The following is a 15,817-nucleotide window of genomic DNA, read 5'->3' on the forward strand; positions in this document are numbered from 1 at the left end:
GACTGAAATCATAATTTTTGGCTTTTTTTTTTTTTAGTTTTACAAATGTAACATTTGTTTCATTTGGAAGCAAATCTCTATTTAATTCATTTTAGTTTTGTATTCAGCTACACGAATAACCACGGATATGAATAAACGATAATTTAAAAATGGGTTCCCATTTTTCTGTAATTTTGAAATCCATATGTCTGTACATGACTCCTTTTATATATGTGCAAGAGTTTTTCCGGGATGAGTGTTTCATATTCTTTGATCGTGTTTTCTGTTGGGTCATTTAACTTTTCCGTTATGATTTGTAATGCTTTGTAAATATTTTAGATACTAGACCTTTGTTATTTATGGGATAAATATATGGAGTTTACTTATTTATGTAAATATTTATAGAACATTTGTTATGCGTGGAATATAAATATTTTCTCCCAGTGGATGTCTTTATGGTGCCTACACTGATGGTGTGTTCATTTTTCTTTGCATGCCCATAGGTATAAGTAACTTCAGTACAGCACAGACAGATTTTGGGACCTCGGTCTGTGGCAATCCTGGAGAACCTCTGCGACGATCAGGCAGGAAAAACTGTGAGTATTCTACTGGGGAATAAGGAGAAGGGTTTCTCAGTTTGGGCCTCTTGAGGACCAAGCAGAAGAGAAGTGGCATCTCTTGACTAATGTACCACAAATGGTTCAGTTTGAGTGTACTTTCCTCTAGATTTCTTTTACTAGCTAAACAGGGCACCTTCAGAAGAAAGTGAAGAGCAGAAACCCCCTTCCCTACCCAAATCCACAGTCTACCAGTGTCTCATACCAAACCCTAGTTCAGAAGCCTTAACCTTAAGCTCTGTTGGTCTGTTGATTATGTCACAGGCATTACCAACAATGACATACCTAACTGTACTTTTTTCTGGAGTTTTTATCATCAAGGTTAATTTATTGGTTAAGCCTCTTTGACTGGGAGCTGAGGGGAAGACAAGGAGGCCAGGAATGTAAGCTTAGGCAGTCATTTTCCCAGAATCTTCTTTCTATTCTAGATACTTATTTTAACTTCTTAAGAAATAAATATGTATTATAAATGCTTAGAAATATATTATCTCATTGTCTTCAAGCTTATTATCTGCCTTCCTCTGATTTCTTAGCTTTTCCAATTTGCAGTGAGATGTAAATTAATCCCAAACTAGCCATTTTTATTTTTTTCTTGTTTTTCCCCCATTGAAAGGTTTGGATTTTAATAAGGTTGCCACCCTTGACACAACAGTGCTTCTTATTCCCCTGTGGATTCCTGTTAACCTATAGTGACCCTTGATCCCATTGCTCTGGAGATTAAAAATGTTGCACTGTAAGGAGATGCCTCTTAAAATTCGGGAACAAGAGCAGAAAGAGATTGGATTCTAGTTCAGTGCCTCTCCAGTTTTGGCACACCTAAGAATCACTAGAATTTTTTTTTTTTTTTTTTTTTTTTTTTGCGGTACGCGGGCCTTTCACTGCTGTGGCCTCTCCCGTTGCAGAGCACAGGCTCCGGACGCACAGGCTCAGCGGCCATGGCTCACGGGCCCAGCCGCTCCGCAGCATGTGGGATCTTCCCAGACCGGGGCACGAACCCGCGTCCCCTGCATTGGCAGGCGGACTCTCAACCACTGCGCCACCAGGGAAGCCCTAGAATTTTTAAAAAATAGATTCTTGGATACCACAACCAGAGATTGCGATTTTTTTTGGCGGGGGGTAAGGTTAACAAATGTACAATATTTTTTACTGTATATCCCAAGAGTTCGAAAGGATTTCCTAGAGAGAAAAAAAAAAACCATCTGAATGATGGAAAAATTAGGCCATGTAGATGCAAAAATTCTCCATTCATTTTGTACATAGGCACTCTTTAAATTTGGGACTCAATGTACATCTGTATACAATACATTCTGAAGCTACTCACTTAGAATAAAAAATAAATTTCTATTTCTCCTACAAGATCTTTATGTAATGTCATTTCCCTCACACATATGGTCTGCATTGCTCAGTCACACACTTATTCATTAGTTGTCTTGAAATTGCCTTTGAATTGCTTTGTGATGATGCGGAATGGGAACAGTCAGTGCAGTGCTAAAGACACAGTTCTCAGGGCCATTATTTCCCACCCTGGTTGGAAAGAATGTTTCTTTCTGCTAAACCCTACTCCCTTAAGAGGTCTCAAGGGGAAAACAGGGACCCCTGGTCATACTTTGGCAAGCACTATATATTCTATTCTGCTCCTACAAATTCACAATGCGTATTAGCATATTCAGGTGCTGAGAAGTCCTGTAGTAGAATCTATATGGTCCTTGGTGTTAATGGTGATACTGAATATCATTCTTTGGTTCTAAATTACTGATTTAATTTAAAAATAATTTTTTCAGAAAACATTTTTATTTAATGTCTTCCAATTAAGTGAGTTTTGGTGATACTAAGAAGGGTGTAAACTTTATAGGCTCAGATTTTGCCTAATTTTTCTTTGTCCCCTCAGTGTTTAGCTCAGTATTTAGTACATAACAATCAAATCGTTTTTCCCAGTAACCATTTGTTGAATGAATGCATTACATTTGTGTGGTAGATGTACCAACACATTGGAAGGACTGTAGAAGCCATAATGACAGAAAGAAAATAGCAACACTTAACTCTCTGACATGGAATCATCCACTATTTGCTTGAACACTTCTGTGCATGGAAGTTTTACTTCTTGCAAATGTCTTTTTCAACTAGAGAGAATAATCCTCATATTACAATATAGTGAAAAATTCATTCAAAAATAGCTTTTATGATTGTTTATCATTGGGACTGTTTACCACTGGAAACCACTGACAACCTGGGGCCAAAGACGGAAATCTTGCAAACATCAAAGAGCAGGATAATTCGGAAGTATAGATTTGATGTGTGAGCATGACACTACCCCTGGTCAAGTTCTCAAATGGATTAATAAACAGTTATTTCGTGAATCCTTAGAAAAGAATGCAGTGATCATAGACTACATTTTTTAGGAACTAATGCCAGACCAGAGTCATTTCCTTTTTAGGCAATGTTTATTGGATGAGAAAATCTGGAGGAATGCTCTTATAGACGTATTATAGCTTGATTTTGGAAAGGAAAGGCATTTGACAGTTTCTCGTCTTTATGTTTAAAGACAAGATGAAAGTAGAATTGTGGGAAGAGTGAGACTTGTTGGCAGTTGTGTGGAGATAAATGAATCAGAGCATTGAACACAAAGTTTCTAAAATCTTTTCCATTTCTAATGACCTCATGATTATTTACTATTTCTACAGTTAAACCTTCAACAAGCTTCTCCATCTCTGCCTCTTCCTTCTCCACCTCCTCCTTCATCCTCTCATTTTGCTTCTTATTCTTCTGGTTACCCTCCCATGTATGTTTGGAGTTACTTCTCTTCAGATCTTCTCAATTTGCTCACATTTGTTAAGTGCGGAATGGAAAGAATAAGATTCTCTCTTTGATACATTGGAAATTAGAGCCTTTCAAAGGCATTATAAGACAAGGTCTGTACTTTTTTTTTTTTTTTTGCGGTACGCAGGCCTCTCACTGTTGTGGCCTCTCTCGTTGTGGAGCACAGGCTCCAGACGCTCAGGCTCAGTGGCCATGGCTCACGGGCCCAGCCGCTCCGCGGCATGTGGGATCTTCCAGGACCGGGGCACGAACCTGTGTGCCCTGCATCGGCAGGTGGACTCTCAACCACTGCGCCACCAGGGAAGCCCAAGGTCTGTACTTTTGAAAAAAATTTAATCAAACAGTTCATTCAGTTACTGTTCAATTAGCGGAGAAAGTGAAACATTTCTGAGGGTTGTTCATGACAGTGAACCATTAAATTATTTGAGCTGGAGTAAATATTTTAAAATGTATCACCATATCAATTTTCACAAATGCGTTTGTACATAAAATTCTATTCCCTTGCCCTCTGTGAGCAGAGGTAGTTACACATATGTGAGTTCTAGTTGAAGAAAGCCTCATTTCCCAGAAAGTTGGAGATTGCTGGTATGGGAGTTGCATTCTTATACTACTAATGCATCTGAAGTTCCATTTTTAATCTTTCATGTTTTTTGCATGTAAACTTTAAAAAAACATTTTGATTTTTTGTTCTTTTTAAGAAAGAAATTTGGTTTCATCATTTTAGAAAGATAGCTAACAATCACTATAACTAAAGTAAAAATGTACACTGAATTCATCCTTGCCTTATTTGGTCACTTCTTCGGGAGCATTTGACCTTGGCCTCTGAGTTCCTGGACTGAATCAGGTAGCCTCCCTTAGAGTTGTATTGACCTGGAAGTATTTGTTGCTACCACACTCCAGCTAACCTTTTCTTTGGTTCCCAGTCGTTCCTGTGTACCGTGAGGCAGCATAGCACACTGGTTAGGGCTTGTGCTGGAGTCCAACAGAGCTGGGGTCCTGCCTCACCTATGTTGCTTTCTATTTATTTGACTTGAGGTAACTAATTTATTCTCTATTCCTCAGTCTTTTCATCTGTAACTATCTGGCACACCACCTGGCACTCCACCTACACTCCAGGACTCAAGTGCTTGTTTTCTAGCTGCTGGGGGTGTTGGAGCTGATGACTCATAGCTGAGCACCCTTTTGGAACTTGCCATCTGCTCTCACCCGAGGCCTCAACACTTCCCAAGGGCAGCCCACATCCAGTGACTGGTCGTGGAGGGGGTTTAAACATCTGGCCCATTTGCCCCAGTTTGTACAACTCTGCAGGGCCATCTCAGCTCCAGAGCTCCCTGGAGGAATGGCTGAGAACTTTGCTGTGGCTGTATCACAGCCCCGCTCCTCCTGTTCATAATCTCATTTCCTTCCCTTCTGCTGCAGTCCTGAGGTACACTTGCCCATAAACTTCCTGCGTTCTAATCTCACTCTGAGTTTACTTCCCAAAGAACCTGCTCTGTGACAGTGAGAGTACATACCACCCTCATAGGCTTGACTGTGAGGTTTAAATGAGGTGATGTTTTAATAAATGTTAGAAATGTTAGCTCTTAATATCATCATATAAAATAAGGATGTACTAAACCCTACTCTTCACCCCCCAATTTTTTTTTTAAACTTTTTTTTTTTTTGATTTATTTTGGCTGCGTTGGGTCTTCGTTGCTGTGCGCAGGGCTTTCTCTAGTTGTGGCGAGCGGGGGCTACTCTTTGTTATGTTGCACGGGCTTCTCATTGCAGTGGCTTCTCTTGTTGCGTGCAGAGCACAGGCTCTAGGCGCGCGGGCTTCAGTAGTTGTGGCATGCGGGCTCAGTAGCTGTGGCTCGCGGGCTCTAGAGCGCAGTCTCAGTAGTTGTGGTGCACGGGCTTAGTTGCTCCAAGGCATGTGGGATCTTCCCGGACCAGGGCTCGAACCCGTGTTCCCCGCATTGGCAGGCGGATTCTTAACCACTGCGCCACCAGGGAAGCCCCACCCCCAAATTTGTGTAGTTATTGTCGGATACTAAATCCTGGAATCAGACTGGTGAGGTTTGAAATCCTCCTCCACCACTTATTGGGCATGTAACAAGTTGCTTAATTGATCTGTGTCTCAGTTTCCTCATTTGGAAATGAGTAAAGATAGCCCCACATCGTAAGGTTTTGTGGATTAAATGAGATAAATACATTTAAAGGCTGGACCATAGTAAGCTCAGTGAGTGCTCCCTATTATTATGGTTATCATTCCCCACTTAATCCCAGTGATATGATAAGATGTCTTTATCATTAGCACTTGCTTCAGGACACCTAGAGTTTTAAGCCAACATCAATACCAGAAACTACACTAGATAGATTATTCCTGATTCAAAATAAAATCCCACAAAAATAGTTGTGACTAAGCAGGAAAGAAGTGAGAAACTGAGAAAAAGTTAGTTGTAGATATTCCTTAATCCACATAATTCTAAGATTTTTTTAAACCATTCACTTCCTAATTTTAAGCAAGTAATTGAACCTTGTGCTTTATTCCAGATAATTTTGACTTTAACTGAATTAATGGTATAGATAGGTCAGGCAAGTTCACTCTGAGTGGATTTGGAGACTGAAGACAGAAAAGGATACTTGGGGAGGGAATGAGGAAACAAAACTTAGAAGATATGGATTCTGAAATTGATTCTGTAAGGCATGTGTCTTTGGTGTATATTATACACATTATATGTAACATATGGTCTATATATAAATATATCATAAATGATATATAAATATCTATAATACATACATGTATAAAATATAACTATATTTCTAATCGACTTTAGTTTGGAATAATTTTTGGTTTACAGAATGTTACAAGGTACAGAGTTCCCACCTCCTTTTTACCCTGCTTTTCCTAATGGTAACCTAACCATGGTAAATTGTCAAAACTAAGAAATTAACTTTGCCACAATACTATTAACTAAACGAGAGACTTTATTCACATTTCACTGCCTTTTCCACAAATGTCCTTTCTCTTCTCCAACATCCAGTCAAGGATGCAGCATCGCATTTAGTCATCTTCTTACGCTCCTCAGGTCTGTTGCAGCTTCTCAGTCTCTCCTAGTTTTTCATGACCTTGAACAGTTTGAAGAGTACACTCAGTATTTTCTAGAACGTCCCTCCATTTGGGCTTATTTGATGTCTTTTCATGATTTGACTGGGGTGATGAGTTTGGGGGAAGGATATCACAGTGATGACATGTCCTCCTTATCATGTTGTATCAGGGGCACATGACATAGCATGACATCACTGGTGATGTGAAACTTGGCACTTGGTTATGGTAGTGTATTAGTTTCCTATTTCTGCTGTAACAAATTAGCACAAACTTAGTGTCTTAAACCTTAAAACAACACAAACTTATTTTCTGATAGTTCTATAGGTTAGAAGTACAACATGGGTATCATTGGGCTAAAATCAAGCTAATGGCAGGGCTGCCTTTCTCTCTGGAGGCTTTAGATAAGAGTCTGCCTCCTTGCTCCTTTTCTAGTTTCTAGAGGCTGCTGCATGCCTTGGTTTGTCTTCCTCCATCTTCAGAGCCATCATATCAGCATCTTCAACTCTCCCTTGGGCTAACATCTTCTTCTGTCAATACTTTCCCTTCCTCTTTTAATGGACCCTTGTGATTACATCAGGCCCATTGGTTGATCTAGGATAATCTATCTATTTTAAGGTCAATTGATTAGCAACCTTAATTCCCCTTTGCCATGTAATATTACATATTCACAGGTTCTAATGGTTAGGATGTAGATATCTTTTGGGGGTGGGGAGGTCATAGATAGTACCTACAAGTATCTTCTCTATTACAAAGTTACTATTTTTTCATATATATTTTTGACTCTCAGTTTTCTTTTCGGTGGAAAGGAGGTGATGATAATGTTTGCCTTGTCAGACTACTCAGAGGATTAAGTGATCAAATGTAGCGAAAGTGCTGGGCACATGGATCCCACAATGGTATTTGAACCTGAATCAAAACAATAACCTTTTTTTTTTTTTTTTTTTTTTTTTACAATTTCTTCCTCCAAGACAGGAATATGATTATTTTTAGTTGTGCTGTACTTTTACATCAATTTCATTAAGTGTGAAATGTGTGAGGTCCCCATCGGCACCAAAGAGGAACATACTGACCAAAATGTATCTAAAATATTGCAAGCTCTTTATTAACAATTCTGATATAGCCAAGTGACTTATTGTATGACGCTTAAAAAGCTGGCCCAGTTCTATCTATGATGGTTTCTGGCAAGCTTTTTATTATGCTTCTTTTGACTTGATAAATGTGATAACTTGTTTGTAAATAGTTGCTATTCATAAGCATATTCATTTATCCTGCCTAGGGAAACAGGCATGGTAACTTTTAGTAAAGACTGCTTGATAAAGATGTACACTGGTTAAACCACATTTGGGATTTACCCTGAGACAGAAGTGTCCTTATGCAAGAAGAAGGATTTTTTATTTATATATGTGATTTTACTATATACTAAAGATTTATTTCCTTGCACATATTCTGAGAGCTCACTGCTTGCTGCGGAGTGGAAGAAAGAGAAAAATACAGTGCGCTCATTAATCCTGACCTTGTAAGCAAACACTGTTGACTTGTTCTTGGTTTGCAAAATGAATGGAACTCATTTACAATACTCAAACTGTATGTTAGCGTGTGGGCAATCCAATATAATGATAGCTTATATTGGGGCTAAAGTTCCTGATCTTTCTATTGGACTACCCAAAAGCAAACACTCAATATTAAAAGCTGTGTATATACGTAACATAAGATCTAAAGGATTTATTTTTTTTTTGAAAAAAGAAGAGGGAGAGAGAATTGAGTTTTAAATACACAGTAGCTAATGAGACTTAGAGCTTTGTAAAAATGCTACCCCAGACCTGCTATTTTATAACTCTAGGTTGGCTTCCTCCTTCAGAGGGAAACATGCCTAAGGTAGGAACTGCATGTAGGTGACAGTGACTGTTGTTTAGTAAATATTTGAATATATAAAAAAAAATGAAAGCTCAGATGCTAAGACATTTCTTGGCCCTCTGGGGCTGCAGAGGCCTCATCCTCCAAACTAAAAATCTCAGGATGTTGCAGGAGACAAAACCCTGGGTCAGGTGGGTAGAGAAAGGAGTTTGGATTCCTTCTCTCTCAGCCCCACTTTCAAGTTCATGAACTTGAACAAACCACCTTACTTCTCTGGGTGTTGGCTTAATAATTCTAATGCAGTTGGACAATTTTAGTGACTTTCACATTTTTAGGAAAGTTTATTTTCAGGTGGGCCTTTTTATGAAATGAAAACTTTTCTGAAACGAAAGCCCTATATTTAACACATGTGGTCCACTAGAACCAGAGCGAAATACTGGCCTTTCTTTCAAGACAGCCTTTGAAGCTTTTCCTGAAAACCAGGACAGCCCCAGAACAGTTTTTAAACCACTGAAATTAAAATCTATCAACAGTACTTTCAGTTATAGTATTTAATTGCCTGTCACTTAGGCCGGTAATTCTCAGCCATGGGGTGTGACACTGCTGAGTCAGTTGTGTTACTGGTCATATTTGTCAGGAAAGGAAAACCTAGTTGTTGAATCAACTCATAATCTCAGTGGATTAATGCAGTGTGTCAGTTATCACCTGCTGCTTATCCAGCCACCTCCAAACTCAGTGACTTATAATAGACATTTGTTATTTCTCACGATTTTGTGGGTCAGGTAGGCAGTTAGTCTGGTTGAAGCAATATGGTTGATTTCTGTCATGAGCTGGGGTGCCAAAATCAAAACACAGGGTCGTCTATTTGGAGAACAAGGCAAGAATCCAACCGTTAACAGTAGCATTGCTTGCAAGTCATTGGTAGACAACTGTTAATCCATCCTCTGTTGTAATGCAGGTGTTCAGTGCTTCCCTAGTGGTCCATCTCCTTTCTATACCTTTGAATTTCTGCTCTTTCCATACCCACTTTCCTTCTCCTCTCATCATATTTTAAGGAGTCTGGGCAAGAAATGACCTAGCAGTTCACTGAAAGATACCAATTACATTGTTTTGAATAATCACTGGGCTCTAGTTTAGGATGTATGGAATTAATGCAAGAAAAATGAAAGCAATTTTTAAATTAGAGAAACAAAGTACAAATCTGGTTTGAACATGAGATCTAATCCTAGAGGTAAATATGATTATCATTTTCCAATGAAATTCAGAAAAATACTATATATAACAATATAGTTATTTTTGAGATATAATTGACATATAGTATTGTGTAAGTTTAAGGAGTACATTGTGTACAATGTGTTGACTTGATACATTTATCTATTGCGATATGATTACCACTGTAGTGTTAGCTAACACGTCTACCACGTCACATAATTATCATCCATTTTTTGTGGTGAGAATAGTTAAGATCTAGTCTCTTAACAACTATGAAATTTGTAATACAGTATTGTTGACTATACTCACTGTACTGTGCATTAGATCTCCAGAACTTATTTATCTAGTAATTGCAAGTTTGTAACCTTAAACACCACCTCCCAATTCTTCCATTCCCCAGCCTTTAGTAACCACCATTCTACCCTGTTTCTATGAGTTTGACTTTTTTTTGTGTGTGTGTGGTACGCGGGCCTCTCACTTTAGTGGCCTCTCCCATTGCGGAGCACAGGCTCCAGACGTGCAGGCTCAGTGGCCACGGCTCACGGGCCCAGCCGCTCCGCGGCATGTGGGATCTTCCCAGACCGGGGCATGAACCCGTGTCCCCTGCATCCGCAGGCAGACTCTCAACCACTGTGCCACTAGGGAAGCCCAAGTTTGACGTTTAAAAATTCCACATATAAGTGATAGCACTACGGTATTTGTCTTTTTCTAAGTTATCTCCCTTAGCATAAAGCCCTCAAGGTCCATCCATGTTGTTGCAAATGGTAAGTTGTTCTTTCTCATGATTGAATTATATGTATAATCCCATCTTTTTGTGCATTCATCAGTTGATGGACACTTGGGTTGTTTCCGTATTTTGGCTATTGTGAATAATGCTGCTGTTAAACAAGGATATGCAGATATCTTTTCAATATCCTGTCTTCATTTCCTTTGGATATAGATCCAGGAGTGGGACTGCTAGATCATATGGTGGTTCTATTTTTAATTTCTTGAGAAACCTCCATACTGTTTCCCATAGTGGCTGAACTAATTTAGATTTCCACCAAGACTGTCCGAAGTTCCCTTTTCTCCACACTTTTACCAACACTTGTTATCTCTTGTCTTCTTGATGCTAACCATTCTAACAGGTGTGAGGTGATAACTCATTGTGTTTTGATTTGCATTTCCCTGATGATCAGTGATGTTGAGCATCTTTTCATGTACCTGTTAGCCATTTGTATGTCTTTGGAATATGTCAATTCAGATCCTTTGTCTATTTTTTAATTGGATTGTTTGGGATTTTTGGTAATTGAGTTGAATGAGTTCTTTCTAAATTTTAGATATTAACTACTTATCTGATATAGGGTTTGCAAATATTTTCTTCCATTTCATAAGTTGCCTTTTCTTCTTTTTTTAATTTAATTTTATTTTTTTGTGATTGTTTTGCTGTGCAGAAGCTTTTAGTTTCATGTAGTCCCATTTGTTGATTTTGCTTTCGTTGCTTGTGCTTTTGGAATCATACCTAAAAAATTAGTGCTGTATCAAAGAGCTTTTTTCCTGTTTTCTTCTAGGAGTTTTATAGTAGCAGATCTTACATTTAAGTCCATTTTGAGTTAATTTTTGTGAATGGTGTAAGATAAGGGTCCAATTTTACTTTTCTGCATGTGGTTATACAGTTTTCCTAACACTGTTTATTGAAGAGACCTTCCTTATTGTATATTCTTGGTTCCCTTGTCAAAAACTAGTTGATTGTATAATGCAGGCATTTATTTCTGGACTCTCTGTTTCATTGGTCTGTGTGTCTGTTTTTATGCTAATACTAAACTGTTTTAATTACTGTAGCTTTGGAGTATAGTTTGAAATTGGGAAGTATGATGCCTCTGGCTTTGTTCTTACGATTGTTTTGGCTCTGTAAGGTCTTTTGTGGTTCTATACAAGTGTTACGATTTTGTTTTCTATTTCTGTGAAAAATACCATTGGAATCTTGATAGGGAGGGATTACATTGAATCTATAGATGGCTTTAGGTAGTATGGGCATTTTAATAATATTAATCCTTCTAATCCATGAACATGAGACATCTTTCCATTTGTATCTTCCTTAATTTATTTCATCAAAGAGCTGTAGTTTGCATTGTAATATCTCTCTTACTTTCTTTGTTAAATTTATTCTTAAGTACCTTACTGATTTTGATTCTGTTATGAATGGGATAGTCCTTTTTTTTCTTTTTCAGATATTTCATTGTCAGTGTATAGAAACACAACCAACTTTTGTATGTTGAATTTAATTTCTGTGACTTAACTGAATTCGTTGATGAGTTCCAACAGTCTTTTGGTTAAGTCTTTTGGGTTTTCTCTATGTGAGATCATGTCGTTTACAAATAATGACAATTTTACTTCTTTGTTTACAACTTGGATGCATTTTATTTCCTTTGCTTGCCTGATTGCTCTAGTTAGGACTTCCAGTACTATGTTGAATAAGAGTGCTTAGAGTGGGCATCCTTGTCTTCTCCCTGATCTGAGAGGACAGTTTTTTGACATTTCACTATTGATATTGAGTATGATATTAGCTGTGGGTTTGTTGTGTATTGCCTTTATTATAATGAATTATATTCCTTCTATACCCAATTTGTTGAGGGTTTTTATCATGAAAGGATGTTGTATTTTGTCAAATTATTTTTCCACATCTATTGAGATGATCATATGATTTTTATCTTTCATTCTGTTAATGTGGTGTATCACATTTATTGATTTGCATATGTTAACCACCCTTACATTACAGGGATAAATTTCACTTGATTATGGTATATGATCCTTTTAATGTGCTGCTGAATTTGGTTTGTTAGCATTTTGTCAAAATTTTGCATCTGTATTCATCAGGGATATTGGTCTGTCATTTTCTTGTAGTATTCATTATCTTGCTTTGTTATCAGTGTAATATTGGCCTTGTAAAATGAGTTTGGGAGTATTTCCTCCTCTTCAGTTTTTTGAAAGAGTTTGAGAAGGATTGGCATTCATTATTCCTTAAAAGTTTGGTGGAATTCACTAGTGAAAAGCCCATTTGAAACTAGGCTTTGCTGTATTGGTAGGTTTGTATTGCTGATTAAGTCTCGTCACTCATTGGTTTGTTCTGATTTCCTGTTTCTTAATGATTCAGTCTTGGTAGTTTATATGTTTCTAGGCGTTTATCCATATCTCCTAGTTGATTTAATTCGTTGGCATATGATTATTCATAGTGGTCTCTTATGACCCTTTGTATTTCTGTAGTATGAGTTATAATGTCTTCTCTTTCATTTCTGATTTATTTGATTCTGTTTCTTTTTTCCTTAGGTAGTCTAGTTAAAGGTTTGTCAATTATGTGTATCTTTTCAAAAATCCAGCTCTTAATTTTTTTGTCTTACTGTTTTTATGGTCTCAGTTTTATTTGTTTCCGTTCCAGTGTTTGCTCTGTCCTTCAATACTTGTTCTGTTGCCTAACATATGATCTTTTCTGGAGAATGTTTCATGTATACTTGAGAAGAATGTGTCTTCTGCTGCTCTTAGATATCATTTTCTGTAAATTTCTGTTAAGTACATCTGGTCTAATGTGTAATTTAAGTTTTCTTATGGATTTGGGGTCTGGATTATCTATCAATTGTTGAAAGTGAGATATTGAGGTCCCCTACTATTATTGTATTATGGTCTATTTCTCCCTTGAGATTGGTTAGTGTTTGCTTAATATATTCAAGTGCTTTGATGTTGGGTACATGTACATTTATGATTGCTGTATCTTCTTGATGAATTGACCCCTTAATCATTGTATAATAACCTTCTTTGTCTCTTTACTATTTGGGGCTTTAAGTTTATCTTGTCTAAGTATAGCTAGCTCTGCTTTTATGATTCACGCTTGCATGGATTATCTTTTTCCATCCCTTCGCTTTGAGCCTATATGTGCCCTTAAAGCTGAAGTGAGTCTCTTGTAGGCAGCATATAGTTGGGTTTTGTTTTTTTTGTCTATGTAGCCATTCTGTGTCTTTTGATTGGTGAATTCAGTCCATTTATATTGAGAGTAATTATTGATATATAAAGAATTACTAATGCCGTTGTATAATTGCTTTCTGGATGTTTTGCATCATCACTGTTTCTTTTATCCTCTCTTTCTTCCTACCTTTGTAAGTGGGTGATTTTTCATGGTGATATGCTCTAATGCCCCTGTTTTATCTTTTGGGAATCCGCTATAGGTTTTTGCTTTGTGGTTACATAAGGCTTACATAAAACGTCTTATAGGTAAAGCAGGCCATTTTATGCTGATAGCAACTTAACTTTGATTGTATACAAAAGCTCTACCCTTTTACTTTATCCCTTTAATGTATTTGTTGTCAGAGTTTACCTCTTTATATTTTGTATTCATTAACAAATTATTGTGGCTATAGTTATTTTTATAATACTCTTTTCCACCAACCAGTAGTTACCTGGTTAATTCATACTTATATTACAGAATTAGAGTTTTCTAAATCTGACTGTATATTTACTTTTGCAGTCTGTATATTTTTGTTTTGTTTTGTATGTTTTCATGATACTAATTAGTACCTTTTCATTTCTGCTTGAGGAACTCCTTTCAGGTTTTCTTGCAAGGCCGGTTTAGTGGTGATAAACTCACTCACCTTCTGTTTGTCTAGGAAAGTCTTTCTTTCTCCTTTATAACTGAAGGATAACTTTGCCAGATAGAGTATTCTTCTTGGCTGGCAATTTTTTCCAACACTTTGAATATGTCATTCTACTCTTTCCTGGCCTGTAGAGTTTCTGCTGAGAAATTTGCTCATAAACTAATGAAGTTTCCTTTGTAGGTTACCATATTTTTTTCTTTTGCTGCTTTTATGATTATTTATTTGTCTTTGATTTTTGATAATTTCATTCTAAAGTGTCTTGGAGAAGGTCTTTTTCATTAAGATAATAGGGTGGGGCTTCCCTGGTGGCGCAGTGGTTGGGAGTCCGCCTGCCACTGCAGGGGACGCGGGTTCGTGCCGCGGTCCGGGAGGATCCCACGTGCCGCGGAGCGGCTGGGCCCGTGGGCCATGGCCGCTGGGCCTGCGCGTCCGGAGACTGTGCTCCGCAACGGGAGAGGCCACGGCAGTGAGAGGCCCGCGTACCGCAAAGAAAAAAAAAAAAAAGATAATAGGGTGATCAATTCGCTTTGTGAACACAGATGTCCTAGTCTCTCCCCAGGTTTGGTACATTCTCAGCTATCATTTTTTAAACTTTCTGCCTTCTCCCCCCTTCTCTTTTTCAAACCCAATTAATCTAACGTTTGCACACTTGATGGTGTCCCCTAGATCACATAGGCTTCGATCTTTTTCATTCTTTTTTTGGTTCACCTCTGGGTTTTTTCAAAGTACTTGTTTGTTCTCTGATCATTGGTTCTGTCTTCCATTTGATCTATTCTGTTGTAGCTGCACTCTACTGCATTTTTCATTTTGTTTACTGAATTCTTCAGATTCAGAATTCCTGTAGGTTCTTGTTTTTTTTGTTTGTTTGTTTGTTTTTTGCGGTACACGGGCCTCTCACTGTTGTGGCCTCTCCCGTTGTGGAGCACAGGCTCCGGACGTGCAGGTTCAGCGGCCCAGCCGCTCCGCTGTGGGATCTTCCTGGACCGGAGCACGAACCTGTGTCCCCTGCATTGGCAGGCGGACTCTCAACCACTGTGCCACCAGGTAAGCCCCCTGTTGGTTCTTTTTTAAGATTTTTATCTCTTTGTTAAATTTCTCATTTTTTTCATAAATTTTCCTGATTTCATTGAACTGTGTTTCTGTGTTTTCTTATAGTTCATTGAGTTTCTTCAACAGAGCTATTTTGAACTTTTTATTAGCTATATTGTAAAATTGCATGCTTTTGAATTCTGTTATGGAGAATTATTATTATCTTTTGCTGGTGACATGTTTCCTTGATTCTTCATGTTCCTTGAAGCTTTGCATTGCTGCTTTCACATATGAAGCAGCAGACACCTCCTCAAATCTTTACTTGTTGATTTCTGGTGGGAGTTAATCTTCTTTGGTTCTGCTTAAATCTAGCACTCTCTCCAACCTTGTGTGGATGCACCTGCTCTACAGTTTTTACTCCTTTTTGTGTCGGAATTCTTAATCTTCTGTCTTCTCTGCTTCTTACAACTTACCACTTTTTCTGTTGGAAACCTCTTTTTTTCCCTAGAATATGGTGTTACAGCTAAAGGCTATAGTTTACCCTTGCCCATAATTCCCAGCCTTTTTTTGTTTGTTTGTTTGTTTGAAGGGACTCC

This window comes from Mesoplodon bidens (assembly GCF_964165515.1).
Source record: "Mesoplodon bidens genome assembly, chromosome: 9".
Lineage (NCBI taxonomy): Eukaryota > Metazoa > Chordata > Mammalia > Artiodactyla > Ziphiidae > Mesoplodon > Mesoplodon bidens.